At 42.8% G+C, this 21,032-nt stretch overlaps 1 protein-coding gene and 1 long non-coding RNA gene across 4 annotated transcripts in view; one reads left to right on the plus strand and one right to left on the minus strand.

Annotated features, from left to right (window-relative positions):
* LOC143768773 (cholinesterase-like) overlaps positions 1-21,032 on the minus strand; it is a 185,230-nt gene that overhangs the window by 124,859 nt on the left and 39,339 nt on the right. The window contains exon 2 of one of the 3 annotated variants that reach the window (XM_077257423.1): positions 3,787-3,931. The exons of the other annotated variants lie outside the window; for them this stretch is intronic. The gene's annotated coding sequence lies outside the window, so the exon portion shown is untranslated. The remainder of the gene's footprint in view (positions 1-3,786; positions 3,932-21,032) is intronic. 3 annotated transcript variants of the gene reach the window in all.
* On the plus strand, positions 7,681-20,120 carry LOC143805638 (uncharacterized). The gene is made up of 4 exons (XR_013221300.1): positions 7,681-7,742; positions 7,827-7,980; positions 8,061-8,123; positions 20,079-20,120. It is a non-coding gene; the product is annotated as an uncharacterized LOC143805638 (long non-coding RNA).

Here is a 21,032-nt window from a genome sequence, read left to right on the forward strand (position 1 = left end):
GTGTTGGGGTTAGGATTGGAGTTAGAATTAGGGAATTTCCACTGTTTAGGTACATCAGGGGGTCTCTAAACACCACAGCCAATTTTGCACTCAAAAAGTCAAATGGTGCTCCCTCCATTCTGAGCTCTGGCGTGCGCCCAAACAGTGGTTAACCCCCACATATGGGGAATCAGTGTACTCGGGATAAATTGGACAACAACTTTTGGGTTCCAATTTCTCCTGTTACCCTTGTGAAAATAAAAACTTGGGGGCTAAAAATCTTTTTTGTGGAAAAAAAATTATTTTTTATTTTCACGACTCTGCATTATAAACTTTTGTGAAGCACTTGGGCATTCAAAGTTCTCACCACACATCTAGATAAGTTCCTTGGGGGGTCTCGTTTCCAAAATGGGTCACTTGTGGGGGGTTTCTACTGTTTAGGTACATCAGGGGCTCTGCAAATGCAACATAACGCCCGCAGACCATTCTATCAAAGTCTGCATTCCAAAACGGCGCTCCTTCCCTTCCGAGCTCAGCCATGCGACCAAACAGTGGTTCCCCCCACATATGGGGTATAAGTGTACTCAGGACAAAATGGTCAACAACTTTTGGGGTCCAATTTCTCTTGTTACCCTTGTGAAAATAAAAATTTGGAGGCTAAAAAAATCTTTTTTGTGGAAAAAATATTTTTTTTTTATTTTCACGACTCTGCATTATAACCTTCTGTGAAGCACTTGGGCATTAAAAGTTCTCACAACACATCTAGATAAGTTCCTAGTTTCCAAAATGGGGTCACTTGTGGGGGGTTTCTACTGTTTAGGTACATCAGGGGCTCTGCAAACGTAACATAACGCCCGCAGACCATTTTATCAAAGTCTGCATTCCAAAACGGCGCTCCTTCCCTTCCGAGCTCTGCCATGCGCCCAAACAGTGGTTTATCCCCCACATATGGGGTATCAGCCTACTCAGCATAAATTGCACAATAAATTTTGGGGTCCAATTTCTCCTGTTACCCTTGTGAAAGTAAAAATTTGGTGGTGAAAAGATCATTTTTGTGGAAAAAATATGATTTTTTTTATTTTCATGGCTCTACATTATAAACTTTTGTGAAGCAGTTGGGGGTTCATAGTGCTCACCACATGTCTAGATAAGCTCTTTGGGGGGTCTAGTTTCCAAAATGGGGTCACTTGTGGGGGTTTCTACTGTCTAGGTACATCAGGAGCTCTGCAAATGCAACATGACACCCGCAGACCATCCCATCAAAGTCTGCATTCCAAGCGGCGCTCCTTCCCTTCCGAGCCCTGATGGGTACCCAAACAGTGCCCCCCCCCACATATGGGGTATCAGCGTACTCAGGACAAACTGGACAACAGATTTTGGGGTCCAATGTCTCCTGTTACCCTTGTGAAAATAAAAAATTGCAGGCTAAAAAATCAGTTTTGAGGGAAAAAAAAGGATTTTTTATTTTCACGGCTCTACGTTATAAATTTCTGTGAAGCACTTGGGGGTTTAAAGTGCTCACCACACATGTAGATAAGTTCCTTAAGGGGTCTAGTTTCCAAAATGGGGTCACTTGTGGGGAGTTTCTACTGTTTAGGCACATCAGGGGCTCTCCAAACGCGACATGGTGTCCGATCTCAATTCCAGCCAATTCTACATTGAAAAAGTTAAACGGCACTCCTTCTCTTCCAAGCTCTGCGGTGCGCCCAAACAGTGGTTTACCCCCATATATGGGGTATCGACGTACTCAGGAGAAATTGCACAACAACTTTTGTGGTCTAATTTCTCCTGTTACCCTTGTCAAAATAAAAATTTTGGGGCAAAAAGATCATTTTTGTAGAAAAAAAGCGATTTTTTATTTTCACGGCTCTACGTTATAAACTTCCGTGAAGCACCTGGGGGTTTACAGTGCTCACCACACATCTAGATAAGTTCCTTAAGGGGTCTAGTTTCCAAAATGGGGTCATTTATGGGGGTTTCCACTGTTTAGGCACATCAGGGGCTCTCCAAAATGCGACATGGCGTCCAATATCAATTCCAGACAATTCTACATTGAAAAAGTAAAACGGCACTCCTTCTCTTCCATGCTTGGCAGTGCGCCCAAACAGTGGTTTACTCCCACATATGGGGTATTGACGTACTCAGGAGAAATTGCACAACAAATGTTGTGGTCTAATTTCTCCTGTTACCCTTGTGAAAATAAAATTTTGGGGGCAAAAAGATCATTTTTGTAGAAAAAATGCGATTTTTTATTTTCACGGCTCTACGGCGCTCCTTCTCTTCCAAGCTCTGCGGTGCGCCCAAACAGTGGTTTATCCCCACATATGGGGTATCGGCATATTGAGGAGAAATTACACAACAAAATGTATGGTTAAATTTCTGTTTTTACACTTGTGAAAATACAAAAATATGGTTCTAAATTAAAATGTTTGCAAAAAAAGTTAAATGTTCATTTTTTCCTTCCACATTGTTTCAGTTCCTGTGAAGCACGTAAAGGGTTAATAAACTTCTTGAATGTGGTTTTGAGCACCTTGAGGGGTGCAGTTTTTAGAATGGTGTGACACTTGGTTATTTTCTATCGTATAGACCCCTCAAAATGACTTCAAATGTGATGTGGTCCCTAAAAAAAAATGGTGTTGTAAAAATGAGAAATTGCTGGTCAACTTTTAACCCTTATAACTCCCTAACAAAAAAAAATGTGTTTCCAAAATTGTGCTGATGTAAAGTAAACATGTGGGAAATGTTATTTATTAACTATTTTGTGTGACATATCTCTCTGATTTAAGGTCATAAAAATACAAAGTTTGAAAATTGCAAAATTTTAAAAATTTTCGCCATATTTCCATTTTTTTCATAAATAATCGCAAGTAACATCAAAGCAATGTTACCACTAATATGAAGTACAATATGTCACGAAAAAACATTCTCAGAATCAGCGGGATCCATTAAAGCGTTCAAGAGTTATAACCTCATAAAGTGACAGTGCTCAGAATTGTAAAAATTGGCTCGGTCATTAAGTACCAAATTGGCTCTGTCACTAAGGGGTTAATCACTCTTTCACATATGGTTAACTAGTAGCAAGGCTGCAGGTAATTGGCGCTTCCACAGAAAGAATCTATGGAGGTGGAAATATCTTCTTTTTAAAAAGTATAGGTTATGACAGTAATGGAGCCATGCTCAACCACAATTTCTTTAACCCCTTCACGACCTTCTCAGTACTAGTACTGCTCTGCGGGAGGTGAATTTCTGACCAGAGTATGTATATTCTGACTAGTATGGCTCCGCGATCACCGCGGCCTCATGCTGAGCGCCGCAACGATCGGGTGAGGGTGTCAGCTGTATGTGACAGCTGACACCATGTAGCAATGCCCACGATGGTGCCTGCACCGATCGCGGGCATTTAATCCCTCTGATGCTGCAGTCAGTAGTGACAGCAGCATAGAGAAGCATCGTGCATGGAGGGGGCTTCCTGCGTGCTTCCATCAGAATATCGCGATGTGATCGCATTATTCTGATGGTCTTATTGGAGACCTCCGGCACCAAGATGGCCGTGGGGTCCTTCTGGGTCCTACAGGGAGGTAGATAGTCAGCGCCTGCTGTGAGCAGGACCTGAGAAGCCTCCTTCCCTGCCTGTCAGATCACTGATCTGATACTCAGCAGTGCTAAGTGTAAGATCAGCGATCTGACATTATATAGTGATATTACATTCTGGGACAATGTCATAAAGTTAAAAAAAAAATTAACACCTAAATAATAATATTACAAACCACTGCGCTAAAACTAAAGCTGAAATATCAATATACTTACTTCTATTATGGCTGTTTGTGTGTTGTATGAGAATCCTTATGGGTAAAGGGTTGCACCTGGTTTTATCCTCATATGAGGTTTTATAGGCTGCACCTGGAGTGTTCCTCTATGGGGTTAAGTTTATCTCGGTGTGATAAACCAAATGCTGAAAGGTAGAATATGCAAAAAATCAGTATAATATTTGGACCGTATAAATGTATTATCATAAGTATTGGTAAAATACACTTAAAAAAAACAAAAAAAATTGACGCTGGTGTAACTATAAGTGGGTGTAAATGCCAGGCCATAATCATTAGAATTAAGACCGGAAATGAACATTTGTAGGTCTGCTAATAGGCCACTCCAAATAAAAAGGATATCATCTATAAAGCGGTGCCATATTTTGAGGCCTTTCCGGAGATGATTATTCTTGTAGATATGATCAAGCTCCCACCTTCCCACATATAGGTTTGCAAAACTAGGCGCAAAGCGAGTACCCATAGCGGTCCCGTGTGTTTGCAGGTAGTACTGTTTCTCATATAAAAAATAATTATGCTTTAGAATGAAGTCGATACTATCCACTATGAATTGGATCTGTGTGTTATTGTAGGTACCCAGGCTTTTAAGAAAAAATTCTGCTGATTGGCAACCTTTCTGCGGGTCAATAACAGTATAGAGAGACTTAATATCCAAGGTTCCTAGAATGAAACCGTGATTCTGATTGATACTGCCGCAATTGTTGTGGTTAGTAATAACCCAATTGATTTAAGGTACTGCTGACATTTTTACTCTATTTACTTATTAGCATTCAATTTGTCACACCGTGGAAAGAGAAATGCTCAATCACATATAGGAACACTCCGGATGCAGCCTATATAGTCTTATAAAAAGAGTAAGTGTATTTCACCAATACTTATGATAATACATTTATCCAATTTGTCCAAATATTATACTGATTTTTTGCATATTCTACCTTTCAGCATTTGGTTTATCACACCGAGAAAAACTTAACCCCATATAGGAACACTCCAGGTGCAGCCTATAAAACCTCATATGAGGATAAAATCGCTGTAACCAGGTGCAACCCTTTACCCATAAGGATTCTCATACAACACACAAACAGCCATAATAGAAGTAAGTATATTGATATTTCAGCCTTAGTTTTAGCGCAGTGGTTTGTAATATTATTATTTAGGTGTTAATTTTTCTAACAGAGTCCTGCACAGAACCTGTTTTAACCACGTGCAGCTTCCAAGGCCCCCACCTTATCTTTTCAGGTGATTAAGCGCCAGTGTATATACATTTTTTTCTCTTTTTAAAAAAAAAAAAATTATAATGTGTAAAAATATATATATTTTTTTTAAATTCCCCAAATAAAAAAATAATTAAATACATATTTTACCAATAAGTACATACATTTATGTAAATAAATAAAAACAATAAAAGCACCCATACTTGGTATTGTTGCATCCGTAAAAAAATAAATAAAAAACGAGGCAAAAATCAATGCTTTATCATCATACCACCAAACAAAAAGTGCAATAAAGTGCGATCAAAAAGACAGATGTAAATAGTAAAATGGTACCACTTAAAACATCATCTTGTCCCGCAAAAACCAAACCAGCTCACAGCTCCATCAGCAGAAAAATAAAAAAGTTATAGCTCTCATAATAAAGTGATGCAAAAATAAGTATTTTTTCTATAAAATAGTTTTTATTGTTTAAAAGCGCCAAAACATAAAAAAATATACAAATAATGAGGTATCGCTGTAATTAGAGTTGGGCGACTTTTACTTTTTTACTTTTACTTACAGTTGCTTTGTGTGAACTGAATTCACTGGTTTAGCTTCCCCGTTTTCCTGACATGAATAAAAGGGCTGTGCAGATCTATAAGACGATTTGCAGTGTATATTTTGGGAGATTATTTAAGATTATAACTCCAATTATTTGCCAATTATAGGCTTTAGGATAAGATAACTACTGGTGGGGGATGGGCTGACATAAAAAGAGGGGGTATTTGGGGAATATGTTTATATTTGGGTTAAAAGTATCTCTACCCCCCTCGCTCTGAGTCTATAAGGCCGGTGTTTATTCACATATAAGTTGGAATTCATAGGTCACTAGAATTAATGTATAATTATAATTGGCGGCGCAACTGTATGTTGATTTTTTGAATATGTGCACACAGGATGTGTTGTATAAAAGCGGTGATGCAGCATATTCAACTCTGCCCTCATTTCAGATATCATATTGTATAACTTGCATTACTTGCGGGCGTCTAGGTGATGGCGCATTCGCATTAGCAAGAATGGAAATGGGAGACAGAATATCAATAACTAAAAGTATCCCAAAAACGCCTATGTAGACAGAATGATTATGTCAGACCGTTCGGGATCTGAAAACGGGGCATGCGCAGTATGGGAGCGCCGGCGGTGATATGAAAAGATCTACAACAAAATGGAGTTCACTACTGCTGGCGTAGTCTGAATGAGTATGCCAGACCTCTAGGGTCTAAGAACGGCGCATGCGCAGTACGAGAACGCCGACAATGACAGGGGAGTAATGGCGGCCGCCGTGCACAATGTGAGGACATGGATCAGGGGGCCATCTGAACACCTGCACTACGAATTGTACATTGAGTTTAAGGTATGAATGAACTCCTGTAATGCCGCCCCCTAGGTGGGGATTATTTAAGCAGGCTCCTGTCAGTGTAAACCCTGCACCTACAACCAGGCACAGCATATCTCCGATGTGATTGCATCACACGGCTCTTTTTCCCATATGCCTCCTGAGGAACCACATCATGGGGGGGAAACGCGTAGAGGCGAGACCTGAACACAGATAAGTGTATCAGGTTTTTTATTTGTATTTTTGATCTTTCACTATGTGTGCACTCTGCAAAAATCCATATCGGTGAAAATGAGTTGTATTAGTGTATAAGAAATGATCTCATTTATTTTTTATTTTTTTGTGTGCGTCCTTATAGCCACCAATGGAGCCATTGTATGATATATAGATACTGTGGCTGGTTCATCTGTGTAATTTCTGTTGAGGTCACTACATATTTATATTTCCATGGTAGCCCACTAGTACAGCTCCATAGGCATTTCCCTACAGAATCATCCTTTGGTGTAGGGGTTGGCCTAGGGCTACAAGGGACAGCCGCCGAGGAGCGGGGGCGCCATTTTGCGCTCAAGAGGGTGCCAACCTCCGCTGTCAGGCAGGGCAGTCCTGGTAGGGAGGTGTAAGGGCCTAATATCCAGTGAAGGAGGCTTAGAGCACACGGGTAGGGGTGCCACAGGTTGCTTCATCAAGTCCTTTGAGGCACTTTGTTTAACTTCATTGTTGAGGCACCATAGTGGAAGATCATTTGGCATTTTTTATTTGTTCATGTATAGGTCTGCCCTAGGTGTGGGCAACTGTGATGTGTCCTTAATATCCAATTACTAGGGACCCGCAGGGCATCCAGGGACAGCCGCCGAGGAGCGGGGGCGCCACATTGCGTCCAAGAGGGTGCCAACCTCCGCAGATAGGCAGGGAGTACCGTAGGGACGCGTAGTGATCAGAGTATAGTCGGGTACCCCCTAACCTTCTGTTTTTGCCCATGAACAAATAGGCCAATTTTAACCTATTCTTATATAGAAAAGGTTTTTTTAGGGGTTGTGTTGGTTTGTTATTCCTATATTTGAAATAAAGTTAATATAAATTAGTTTTTTGGTTTAGTTTTTTGTTTAATACTAATTTTGCATTATCATTCAAAAGTTTTTCTTAATATCCAAGGTTCCTAGAATGAAACCGTGATTCTGATTGATACTGCCGCAATTGTTGTGGTTAGTAATAACCCAATTGATTTAAGGTACTGCTGACATTTTTACTCTATTTACTTATTAGCATTCAATTTGTCACACCGTGGAAAGAGAAATGCTCAATCACATATAGGAACACTCCGGATGCAGCCTATATAGTCTTATAAAAAGAGTAAGTGTATTTCACCAATACTTATGATAATACATTTATACGGTCCAAATATTATACTGATTTTTTGCATATTCTACCTTTCAGCATTTGGTTTATCACACCGAGAAAAACTTAACCCCATATAGGAACACTCCAGGTGCAGCCTATAAAACCTCATATGAGGATAAAATCGCTGTAACCAGGTGCAACCCTTTACCCATAAGGATTCTCATACAACACACAAACAGCCATAATAGAAGTAAGTATATTGATATTTCAGCCTTAGTTTTAGCGCAGTGGTTTGTAATATTATTATTTAGGTGTTAATTTTTCTAACAGAGTCCTGCACAGAACCTGTTTTAACCACGTGCAGCTTCCAAGGCCCCCACCTTATCTTTTCAGGTGATTAAGCGCCAGTGTATATACATTTTTTTCTCTTTTTTTAAAAAAAAAAATTGTAATGTGTAAAAATATATATATTTTTTTTAAATTCCCCAAATAAAAAAATAATTAAATACATATTTTACCAATAAGTACATACATTTATGTAAATAAAAAAAAACAATAAAAGCACCCATACTTGGTATTGTTGCATCCGTAAAAAAATAAATAAAAAACGAGGCAAAAATCAATGCTTTATCATCATACCACCAAACAAAAAGTGCAATAAAGTGCGATCAAAAAGACAGATGTAAATAGTAAAATGGTACCACTTAAAACATCATCTTGTCCCGCAAAAACCAAACCAGCTCAGAGCTCCATCAGCAGAAAAATAAAAAAGTTATAGCTCTCATAATAAAGTGATGCAAAAATAAGTATTTTTTCTATAAAATAGTTTTTATTGTTTAAAAGCGCCAAAACATAAAAAAATATACAAATAATGAGGTATCGCTGTAATTAGAGTTGGGCGACTTTTACTTTTTTCGAATCGAGTCGGGTTTCGCGAAACCCGAATTAGTCAAAAGTCGGGTCGGGTGAAATCGGCCGATTATTGCGTAAAGTTGGGGGCCGACAGAAACACGAAACCCAATGCAAGTCAATGGGGAATCAAAGTCGGCAGTGAGTGGAGGACAGGAAAACACCTACAGTGCCCATTTTAATGCCAAAAACATCAATTCTTATTACTAAAGCTTGTCAATCTTAATTTACTTTATAATAATAGTTAGGCATTGAAAACTGGGGATCATTTGGCTAAAGTTGTGGGGGGTAGGGCTGGCTCAAGATTTTCGTGGGCCCAGGAAACGCGGAATACGTCACGGCGGTGGACCAGAGAGAGGTAAGTATTTCAACTTTGCAAGTGCTGTGATCCTGAGCAAGCAGGGAGGGCCCACTCGTTGACATTGGCACTGGCACAGGGCCCCTCATAGTACGGCGGCGTGCTTGACTGTGGGTGGTGCCTCCCACCAGCAGAGACACTTTTGCATACTATGAGGGGCCCTGTGCCAGTGACGTCGCCAATGAGTATGCCCCCCTACCTGATGAAGGAACCTGCACTTTCATCTGCACCTTCCTCTTTGTCCCCGTGTAAGGTGGTATTGTATGCGGGAAGGAGAACCTGACTTTCAGCAGGGTCAGACTCTGGCTGTGTAGAGTGCAAGGGGAATGTAGTGGTCTGGGTCAATGTACCAGCAGACTCATCTAGCAGTGGCTGGGCAATGGGCAGGATGAGGAGGAAACACAGTTATAGGCCCAAATAATAAAGTAGGCTAAATGCAGTTTAAAATTGGTAACATGACTAAACAGGCGGCATTGCTTTGTTCAGCGGTGGACAACTGTAAGGAGTGGCAGACACAGTTAGTAGCCCCAAATAATTAAGTAGGCTAAATGCAGTTCAAAATTGGTAACAGGACTAAACAGGCGGCATTGCTTTGTTCAGCGGAGGACAACTGTAAGGAGTGGCAGACACAGTTAGTAGGCCCAAATAATTAAGTAGGCTAAATGCAGTTCAAATTTAGTAACAGGACTAAACTGACAGCATTGCTTTCTTCAGCGGAGGACAACTGTAAGGAGTGGCAGAAACAGTTAGTAGTCCCAAATAATAAAGTGGGCTAAATGCAGTTCAAAATTGGTAGCAGGACTAAACAGGCGGCATTGCTTTGTTCAGTGGCGGACAACTGTAATGAGGGGCAGACACAGTTAGTAGGCCCAAATAATTAAGTAGGCTAAATGCAGTTCAAAATTGGTAACAGGACTAAACTGGCGGCATTGCTTTCTTCAGTGGAGGACAACTGTAAGGAGTGGCAGACACAGTTAGTAGTCCCAAATAATAAAGTGGGCTAAATGCAGTTCAAAATTGGTAACAGGACTAAACAGGCGGCATTGTTTTGTTCAGTGGAGGACAACTGTAATGAGGGGCAGACACAGTTAGTAGGCCCAAATAATAAAGTGGGCTAAATGTCTGCCAAAAAATTGTTCATAAATAAACAGGTGGCATAGCTAGGTACAGGGGTGGGCTCCTCTGCTGAGTAGCAGACAGTGGTAGTTGGCGCAAAGTATTAACTGGTCTAAATGGAGGCCAGGGCCCCTGTATAATTTAACTATCATCTATCATTTCAACAAATTTGTATTGGCAGTGCCATTGAAGGTTTTAACAGCCCAGACTACACAGTGGTGGAGCAGGGAGAGGTAAGTATTGCAAGTGGTAGAGCACTGTTCGAGCTGGGGGGGAACACTCTCTTGTGGGCGGTGGTACTGGCACAGGGCCCCTCATATTACGACGGTGTGTCTGACGTTAGTTGTGCACCACCACCATCAGAGACACTTCATTATACTATGAGGGACCCTGTGCCAGTGGGCACACCCACCTGTCCAGGCAAACGCCACTCGCACGGGTGCTTGCCCCAGGTGGTGACCACGGCCCTGTGGGGGAGTCAGCCCATTTAGGGAGGTATAAAAATGGCCTATGGAGGACATTCAGCTGCAAATGGAGGAATTGGAGCAGTCAGTAAGAGGAGGCCAAAAGCAAGACATTTTTCAGGCAAGCTACGTGTCAGCAGGGGAAGGTGGGGCCAAATAATTTGAAATCCATGATTGGTTCATTTTAATGAAGGTTAGATAATCAACATTTCGGGTAGCCAGACGTGTCTTTTTTTCGGTCAGTATTGAACCTGCAGCACTGAAGACTCTTTCTGATAGCACACTAGCAGCAGGGCAAGCGAGCTACTGTAATGCATATTCTGCCAATTCAGGCCAGATGTCTATTTTAGATACCCAGTAATCAACGGGGAATGACCTGTGAGGGAGAACATTGATAAGGGAGGAAAAGTAATTCGTAACCATACTGGAGAAATGCTGTCTCCTGTCACTTTGAATCGATGCAGCAGTACCTGTCGTGTCAGCAGTCATTGCGAATTCACTCCACAACCTGGTCATAAAACCCCTCTGTCCAATGCCACTTCGGATTTGTGCACCTCTAACACCTCTGCCATGTTGCCCTTTACGGCTCGTGTGAAAACCATCACCGCCACTGTGTGCTGGGAATGCCTGAACCAAACGGTCTACAAGAGTTGCTTGTTTGGTAGCCAATAGTTGCTCAAGGTTCTCATGTGGCATGATATTTTGTAATTTTCCTTTTGTATCGTGGATCCAGGAGGCAGGCCAACCAGTAATCGTCATCGGTCATCATTTTCATAATGCGGGGGTCCCTTTTTAGGATACGCAAGGCATACTCAGCCATGTGGGCCAATGTTCCAGGTGTCAATTCACTGCTTGTGCTGTGAGGAGGAGCACTTTCTTGCAAATCAACATCACTTGTGTCCCACAAAAACCCTGTACCTGACCTTGCAACGCCACCAGTTTCTATTGCCCCTGAGAAGCATCCTCCTCCCATAAATATTCATCCCCATCATCCTCCTCCTCCTCTTCATCCGCCACCTTGTCCAAGAGAGTTCCCTGAGCAGACAATGGCTGACTGTCAACAAGGCTTCCCTCCTCCTCGGCTGCAGACGCCTGCTCCTTAATGTGCATCAAACTTTGCATCAGCAGACGCATTAGTGGGATGTTCATGCTTATGATGGCTTTGTCTGCACTTACCAGCCGTGTGCATTCTTCAAAACACTGAAAGACTTGACAGAGGTCTTGTAGCTTCGACCACTGCACAACAGACAACTCCATGTGTGCCATCCAAGTGCCTGCCCATGTATGTGTATCCTCCCACAAATTAATTACAGCATGCCTCTGTTTGCACAGCCTCTGAACCATGTGCAGTGTGGAGTTTCACCTTGTTGCAACGTCGATTATTAGGCGGTGCTGGGGAAGATACAGCGATCGCTGATGGCTCTGCATACGGCTGGAGTGTACGGGCAACAGGTGGATGTGAGAGCAAAGTCTTTGCACCTTCAGGAGCAGGGCTGGTAACTCCGGATAATTTTTGAGGAAGCACTGCATCACCAGGTTCAAGGTGTGAGCCAGGCAAGGTTTGAGTTCTGAAAGGGCTATGGCAGCCATAAAATTCCTTCCGTTATCACTGACTACTTTGCCTGCCTCAAGATGTACACTGCCCAGCCATGACTGCGTTTGTTGCTGCAAGTACTCGGTCAGTACTTCCGCGGTATGTCTGTTGTCGCCCAAACACTTCATTTGTATCACAGCCTGCTGACACTTACCATTAGCTGTTCGATAATGGGACACCTCGTGTGCAACACTGGCAGCTGCGGATGGAGTGGTCGTGCTACTGCGCTCTGTGGATGAGCTTTCGCTTCTGTAGGAGGAAGACGAGGAGGAGGAGGGGTGGTGAACGCCTACAGCCAACTGTTTCCTAGACCGTGGGCTAGGCATAACTGTCCCACTATGGCTTTTCCCTGTGGACCCTGCATCCACCACATTAACCCAGTGCGCTGTTATGGACACGTAACGTCCCTGGCCATGCCTACTGGTCCATGCATCTGTTGTGAGGTGCACCTTTCCACTGACTGATTGCCTCAGTGCATGGACAATGCGGTTTTTGACATGCTGGTGGAGGGCTGGGATGGCTTTTTTCACAAAGAAGTGCCGACTGGGTAGGTCATAGCATAGTACTGCATAGGCCGTCAGGTCTTTGAAAGCTTCGCTTTCACCCAACCAGTAGGGCATCATCTCTAACGAGATTAGTCTAGCAATGTAGGCGTTCAAACCTTGTGTACGCGGATGAGAGGATGAGTACTTTCTTTTCCTAATGAGAGTCTCTTGTAGGGTGAGCTGTCATGAATCCCCAATGGCTAGGGATAGCACAGGACAAGCAAGGTATAAATAAATAACGGACGAGCTCTAGGGTGATGGAACCTGGGCTGACCGCTGCCCTACGCCTGACAAACGCAACTAGAGATAGCCAGGGAGCGTGCCTACGTTAGTTCTAGACGCCACGCACCAGCCTAAGAGCTAACTAGTACTGCAGAGAAAATAAGACCTCACTTGCCTCCAGAGGAATGAACCCCAAAGATATAGTTGCCCCCTCACATGTATTGACGGTGAAATAAGAGGAAGGCACACACATAGAGATGATATATATAGCTTTAGCAAATTGAGGCCCGCTGTAAACTAGAAAGCAGAACGATACAAAAGGGGACTGAGCGGTCAGCAAAAAACCCTAATAAAAAAAACCATCCTGAGATTACAAGAACCCATGTGCCAACTCATGACACATGGGGAGAACCTCAGTCCACTAGAGCTACCAGCTAGCATAGAGACATAATAAGCAAGCTGGACAAAAAAAACCAAACAACTGAAAATCAGCACTTAGCTTATCCTGAAAGATCTGGGAGCAGGTAGGCAGGAACCAAACAGAGCACATCTGAATACATTGATAGCCGGCAAGGGAATGACAGAAAGGCCAGGTAAAATAGGAAACACCCAGCCTCTGATGGACAGGTGGAAACCAAAGGCCGCAACCCACCAAAGTCACCCAGTACCAGCAGTAACCACCAGAGGGAGCCCACAAACAGAATCCACAACAGTGAGCTGTACTGGAGAGCTGCATATGGTGGAACTAGCGGTGGTGTGGTGGTGGACATGGCGGATTGAGAGAGGGTTGGTGATGGTATTCTTGTTGTTGGCCTACATACAGTATTTCCTACCAATAACCTTGTAATTCCCTGACTCCTTTGGCCTTGCGACGATACCTCCACATTTGCTGCTGGTGGTGTCCTAACCGGTGTGCTTACAGTGAGGGAAGCAATGTAGTGTTGCTGACTACCTTCACTCTGAGCAGGTGCACCAACGGTACGGGACGTTTGGTAGTTAGTCCAGGCTTGCAAGTGCATGCTGGTTAAATGTCTATGCATGCACGTTGTATTTAAATTTTGAAGATTCTTCCTTCTGCTAAAGGTCTTTGAGCATTTCTTACAGATAACTTTTGACTGACCATTCGGATCTTGGTTAAAAATTGCCACACTGCACTCTTCCTACTATCGAATACCTTTACAGGCATTGCACGCTGTGCTACTTTCACTGGATGGCCACGCTGTGCTAAAACTGTTTTTGTTTTTGACACACGTTTTTGGCCTGATACGGGCCTGCCAGATGACAGCTGTTGCAATGTAGATGGCTGCTGCGGATCATCCTCCTCCGCTTCTGAGCTACTGTCAGCAGCACCCTCTTCCCCCAATGGCTGCCAATCTGGGTCAAAAACTGGGTCATCTATCACCTACTCTTCAATATCATGTGCACCTTCCTCTGTGTCACCGTGTAAGGTGCTATAGAGTTCGGGACGGGGCACCATAGTCTCATCAGGGTCAGATTCTGGCTGAGTACACTGCGAGGGCAATGTAGTGATCTGAGTCAATGGAACAGCATAATAATCTAGCTGTGGCTGTGCATCAGTGCACTCCATGTCCGATTCATCTTGTAATGGGCAGTTAACAATTTCCCTTTCTATCCAAGGCACGGTATGTGTAAAGAGCTCCATGGAGTAACCTTTAGTGTCGCCTGACGCATCCTTCACTTTTGGTTTGGGTGAAGGACACAAGGAAATGTCTTGTTCCTGACCGGCAGCATCCACTGATGACTCGCTGCTTTTATATTTTGAACTTTCTGATGAGGAGGTGAAAGAGCTAGAGTCAGCAAAAAAAGCCAAAACTTGTTCCTGCTGCTCCAGCTTTAAAAGCGGTTTTCCTACTCCAAGATAAGGGAGCCTTCGAGGCCTTGTGCAGCCAGACGATGACGCTGGCTCAACACCTCCAGCCTTAGGTGCTATTTTGCTTTTCCCACTACGACCAGATGCTCCACCACCACCACCACCATCAGTACCAGCTGGCAACAACCGCCAATGGCCTCTTCCACCAGACTTCCTCATTTTTGGGAAAATGTAACCAAAATAACAACCGTTATATGGCACTGTAAAACAAGGTAGAAGGTGTATATAAACTTGTTGAGAATTTAAATCTCCCTTTTTTTTGGGACACTGCACCAAAACTCAGGCCCAGTGTATAAGACAACACAATGTAAGTGGCAGAACGTGGCTGGCTGATATACGACAAACTAACAGAACTGACGTATATCCACTTTGTGACAATTTGAATCTCCCTTTTTTGGGGGGGAAACTGCACCAAAACTCATGCCCAGTGTATAGCACAACACAATGTAAGTGGCAGAACGTGGCTGGCTGATATACGACAAACTAACAGAACTGACGTATATCCACTTTGAGACAATTTGAATCTCCCTTTTTTGGGGGGGAGACTGCAGCAAAACTCAGGCAGCCCAGTGTATAACACAACACAATGTAAGTGGCAGAACGTGGCTGGCTGATATACGACAAACTAACAGAACTGAAATGAATAAACCTGGCACTCAACTTAAGGTGAATCTCCTTTATTATGGCAAGGAGAGTATTAAACGTTTCGGCCTCTTGGCCTTCCTCAGTAACGATATACAGAATGGAAAACACAAAATGAGTTACATCACTCAAAAAATAAATAAAACAAGTATACACATAAAGGAAAAACTATGGTCAAGGAAATGTCAGGAGAATGACAGCGGAGGAGATGAACCCCAACATATTGTACGTCCAAATCATATCATAGCAAGGCTATATGGGGTAAATAACGGTAGAAATATACATATAACTGTACATGAAAAATAGAACATACCCAATATGTCAAGATGTAGCAAAAACTGCTAATAAACCTTGTAGTGGGGCAGTGTGCCAGTTGCGGTCTAAAAAATACATAATGTAAAGACACAGGGAAAATGAAAGAAGGAAGGCATAAGCGTGACGTGCTGCACTGTAAAAGGTGAACAAGTGGTGTGCCTACCAAATGATAGAGGGATAAACTCCCCAAATCCGGCTGTACTATGTCTCTGTTTTGTAGACTGCAGCCTGTAAGATGCAGGGTACAGAATTCCAATGATTGGTGGATCAGCGGTATGGTGGCAGGGAAGAAATAAGAAATAGGAGAACTCTGACCGACCTGTATAGCATCCGGTGTCCGGTGTACCCAGTGTGAGCCCCAGCGAAGCGGTATCCACCGCTCGTCTGGTGTGGGAGTGGTGCGCGACAAGACTTGAGGAGGAAGGGGGCGTGGCTAGAGTCCGATCAGCTAGTGAGTGCAGAGACGTCATAGAAGCTGCTCTACGGACCTATATACCAAAGAGACTGACAGGAACAGTCTCCTTCATTTTGATAGCTTTCATCCTAGATCCATGAAGTCCTCCATACCTAGATCTCAGGTTCAGAGGATCAACCGCATAGTGTCTGATGATGACGCCATGCGCTCTGTAAGAGTCAACGAACTCCATACGAAATTCCGCCAACGGGGCTATCCTACATCTGTTCTAAACTAATCACGACATTCTAGTCCAGGAAACAGGGGTGTTGGAACCAGTCGGATTCCCTTTGTACATTCCTACCACCCATACGCTTACCTGTTACATAAAACAATCCGCAGACACTGGCATCTCTTACAAGAAGCACACCCCTTGGTCCCTGAATTCAGGACACCTTTCCTTCCGTGCTTCAAGAGGGCCCCCAATATTAGGGATAAACTAGTGAGGGCTGATATGGCCCAAACCCAAACAACATCACGTCAGCGGTTTCTACAAAACCCAAAATATGGAACCTTCCCGTGCCTTCATTGCAATCAATGTGGTAACGTCATCAAAGGGGATCATTTTTCACACCCACATTCGGGCAAACATTTTAAAATATGTGACTACTTCACATGTAACACATCTTTCGTAATCTATCTCATTAAATGCCCTTTCGGTTTGGTGTACATAGGGGAGACTACTCAGCCAGTGCGGGATCGGATATCGAATCACAAATCTACTATTCGATGTAATAATCTCCTCCTTCCAATACCCCAACATTTCGCCGCTCATAAACACAATGTCTCCCAACTGAAATTCCAAATTATAGAACATGTACCACAATTTAGGCGGGGAGGTGATCGGATTCTGAGATTAAAACAGCGCGAGGCGTATTGGATCCACACTTTAGGGACCCTACATCCTAGAGGTCTTAACAGGGATTATGATTTATTATCATTCATCTAGGGAGTACCCTTGGTGTAGGGGGCATTCAGAGTAGAATTTCAATATTTGCAGAAGACACTAAACTTTGCAGGGTAGTCAATACAGGGGAGGACAATTTTATATTACAGGATGATTTATGTAAACTAGAAGCTTGGGCTGATAAATGGCAAATGAGCTTTAATGGGGATAAATGTAAGGTCATGCACTTGGGTAGAAGTAATAAGATGTATAACTATGTGCTTAATTCTAAAACTCTGGGCAAAACCGTCAATGAAAAAGACCTGGGTGTATGGGTGGATGACAAACTCATATTCAGTGGCCAGTGTCAGGCAGCTGCTACAAAGGCAAATAAAATAATGGGATGCATTAAAAGAGGAATAGATGCTCATGAGGAGAACATAATTTTACCTCTATACAAGTCACTAGTTCGACCACACTTAGAATACTGTGCACAGTTCTGGTCTCCGGTGTATAAGAAAGACATAGCTGAACTGGAGCGGGTGCAGAGAAGAGCGACCAAGGTTATTAGAGGACAGGGGGGTCTGCAATACCAAGATAGGTTATTACACTTGGGGCTATTTAGTTTGGAAAAACGAAGGCTAAGGGGTGATCTTATGTTAATGTATAAATATACGAGGGGACAGTACAAAGACCTTTCTGATGATCTTTGTAATCATAGACCTGAGACAGGGACAAGGGGGCATCCTCTACGTCTGGAGGAAAGAAGGTTTAAGCATAATAACAGACGCGGATTCTTTACTGTAAGAGCAGTGAGACTATGGAACTCTCTGCCGTATAATGTTGTAATGAGTGAGTCATTACTTAAATTTAAGAGGGGACTGGATACCTTCCTGGAAAAGTATAATGTTACAGGGTATATACAGTTAGGTCCATATATATTTGGACAGAGACAACATTTTTCTAATTTTGGTTATAGAAATTACCACAATGAATTTTAAACAAAACAATTCAGATGCAGTTGAAGTTCATACTTTCAGCTTTCATTTGAGGGTATCCACATTAAAATTGGATGAAGGGTTTAGGAGTTTCAGCTCCTTAACATGTGCCACCCTGCTTTTAAAGGGACCAAAAGTAATTGGACAAATGACTCCAAGGCTATTTCATGGACAGGTGTGGGCAATCCCTTCGTTATGTCATTCTCAATTAAGCAGATAAAAGGCCTGGAGTTGATTTGAGATGTGGTGTTTGCATTTGGAAGGTTTTGCTGTGAAGTAAACATGCGGTCAAAGGAGCTCTCCATGCAGGTGAAACAAGCCATCCTTAAGCTGCGAAAACAGAAAAAAACCCATGTGAGAAATTGCTACAATATTAGGAGTGGCAAAATCTACAGTTTGGTACATCCTGAGAAGGAAAGAAAGCACTGGTGAACTCATCAATGCAAAAAGACCTGGGCGCCCACGGAAGACAACAGTGGTGGAGGATAGAAGAATAATCTCCATGGTGAAGAGAAACCCCTTCACAACAGCCAACCAAGTGACCAACACTCTCCAGGAGGTCGGCGTATCAATATCCAAATCTACCATAAAGAGAAGACTGCATGAAAGTAACTACAGAGGGTTCACTGCACGGTGCAAGCCACTCATAAGCATCAAGAATAAAAAGGCTAGACTGGACTTTGCTAAAAAAACATCTAAAAAAGCCAGCACAGTTCTGGAAGAACATTCTGTGGACAGATGAAACCAAGATCAACCTCTACCAGAATGATGGAAAGAGAAAAGTATGGCGAAGGCGAGGTACAGCTCATGATCCAAAGCATACCACATCATCTGTAAAACACGGCGGAGGCAGTGTGATGGCTTGGGCATGCATGGCTGCCAGTGGCACTGGGTCACTAGTGTTTATTGATGATGTGACACAGGACAGAAGCAGCCGAATGAATTCTGAGGTCTTCAGAGCCGCCATACTGTGTGCTCAGATCCAGCCAAATGCAGCCAAACTGATTAGTCGTTGTTTCATACTTCAGATGGACAATGACCCAAAACATAAAGCCAAAGCAACCCAGGGGTTTATTAAAGCAAAGAAGTGGAATATTCTTGAATGGCCAAGTCAGTCACCTGATCTCAACCCAACTGAGCAGCATTTCACTTGTTAAAGACTACACTTCAGACAGAAAGGCCACAAACAAACAGCAACTGAAAACCACTGCAGTGAAGGCCTGGCAGAGCATCAAAAAGGAGGAAACACCGCGTCTGGTGATGTCCATGAGTTCAAGACTTCAGGCAGTCATTGCCAACAAAGGGTTTTCAACCAAGTACTAAAAATGAACATTTTATTTAAAATTATTGAATCTGTCCAATTACTTTTGGTCCCTTTAAAAACAGGGTGGCACATGTTAAGGAGCTGAAACTCCTAAACCCTTCATCCAATTTTAATGTGGATAACCTCAAATGAAAGCTGAAAGTCTGAACTTCAACTGCATCTGAATTGTTTTGTTTAAAATTCATTGTGGTAATGTCTGTAACCAAAATTAGAAAAATGTTGCCTCTGTCCAAATATATATGGACCTAACTGTATATTAGATTCTTTGATAGGGCGTTGATCCAGGGAACTAGTCTGATTGCCGTATGTGGGGTCGGGAAGGAATTTTTTTCCCCATGGTGGAGCTTACTCTTACCACATGGGGTTTTTTTGCCTTCCCCTGGATCAACATGTTAGGGCATGTTAGGTTAGGCTATGGGTTGAACTAGATGGACTTAAAGTCTTCCTTCAACCTTAATAACTATGTAACTATGTTACTATGTTACTGGCTATTCCCCCTGTAGGGCATATCAGAATGCTCTATCATGTATTAGAATTCTTATACTAATGCTATATCCATGTCATTGTTTAATTGATTGCTGTGTGCATTTTCTTTGATTTATACTAACTATGTCTCTCCCCCTTTTTCAGAGTCGCCTCTACTGACCGCTCCCACTTCCCTCTACCACCTGGAATCATTTCACGCTGTTTGTCCCCCTTTCCATCTTGCGGGACAACATAGTATATGGCACCTTTTCACCCTTGAGCCACCGTACCTTGGTGGAACACAAACATATTTGCTGGAACGCACCCTCTGCGCATGCCCAGCAGCTTCTATGACGTCTCTGCACTCACTAGCTGATCGGACTTTAGCCACGCCCCCTTCCTCCTCAAGTCTTGTCTCGCACCACTCACACACCAGACGAGCGGTGGATACCGCTTCGCTGGGGCTCACACTGGGTATGCTGGACACCGGATGCTATACAGGTCAGTTAGAGCTCTCCTATTTCTTATTTCTTCCCTGCCACCATACCGCCGATAAACCAATCATTAGAATTCTGTACCCTGCATCTTACAGGCTGCAGTCTACAAAACAGAGACCTAGTACAGCCGGATCCTGGGGAGTTTATTCCTCTATCATTTGGTAGGCACACCACTTGTTCACCTTTTACAGTGCAGCACGTCACGCTTATGCCTTCCTTCTTTCATTTTCCCTGTGACTATACTTTATGTATTTTTTAGACCGCAACTGGCACACTGCCCCACTACAAGGTTTATTAGCAGTTTTTGCTACATCTTGATATATTGGGTATGTTCTATTTTTCATGTACAGTTATATGTATATTTGTACCTTTATTTACCCCATATAGCCTTGCTATGATATGATTTGGACGTACAATATGTTGGGGTTCATCTCCTCCGCTGTCATTCTCCTGACATTTCCTTGACCATAGTTTTTCCTTTATGTATATATTTGTTTTATTTATTTTTTGAGTGATGTAACTCATTTTGTGTTTTCCATTCTGTATATAGTTACTGAGGAAGGCCAAGAGGCTGAAACGTTTAATATTCTCCTTGCCATAATAAAGGAGATTCACCTTAAGT

Source organism: Ranitomeya variabilis, chromosome 1, assembly GCF_051348905.1.
Source record: "Ranitomeya variabilis isolate aRanVar5 chromosome 1, aRanVar5.hap1, whole genome shotgun sequence".
Classification (NCBI taxonomy): Eukaryota; Metazoa; Chordata; class Amphibia; order Anura; family Dendrobatidae; genus Ranitomeya; species Ranitomeya variabilis.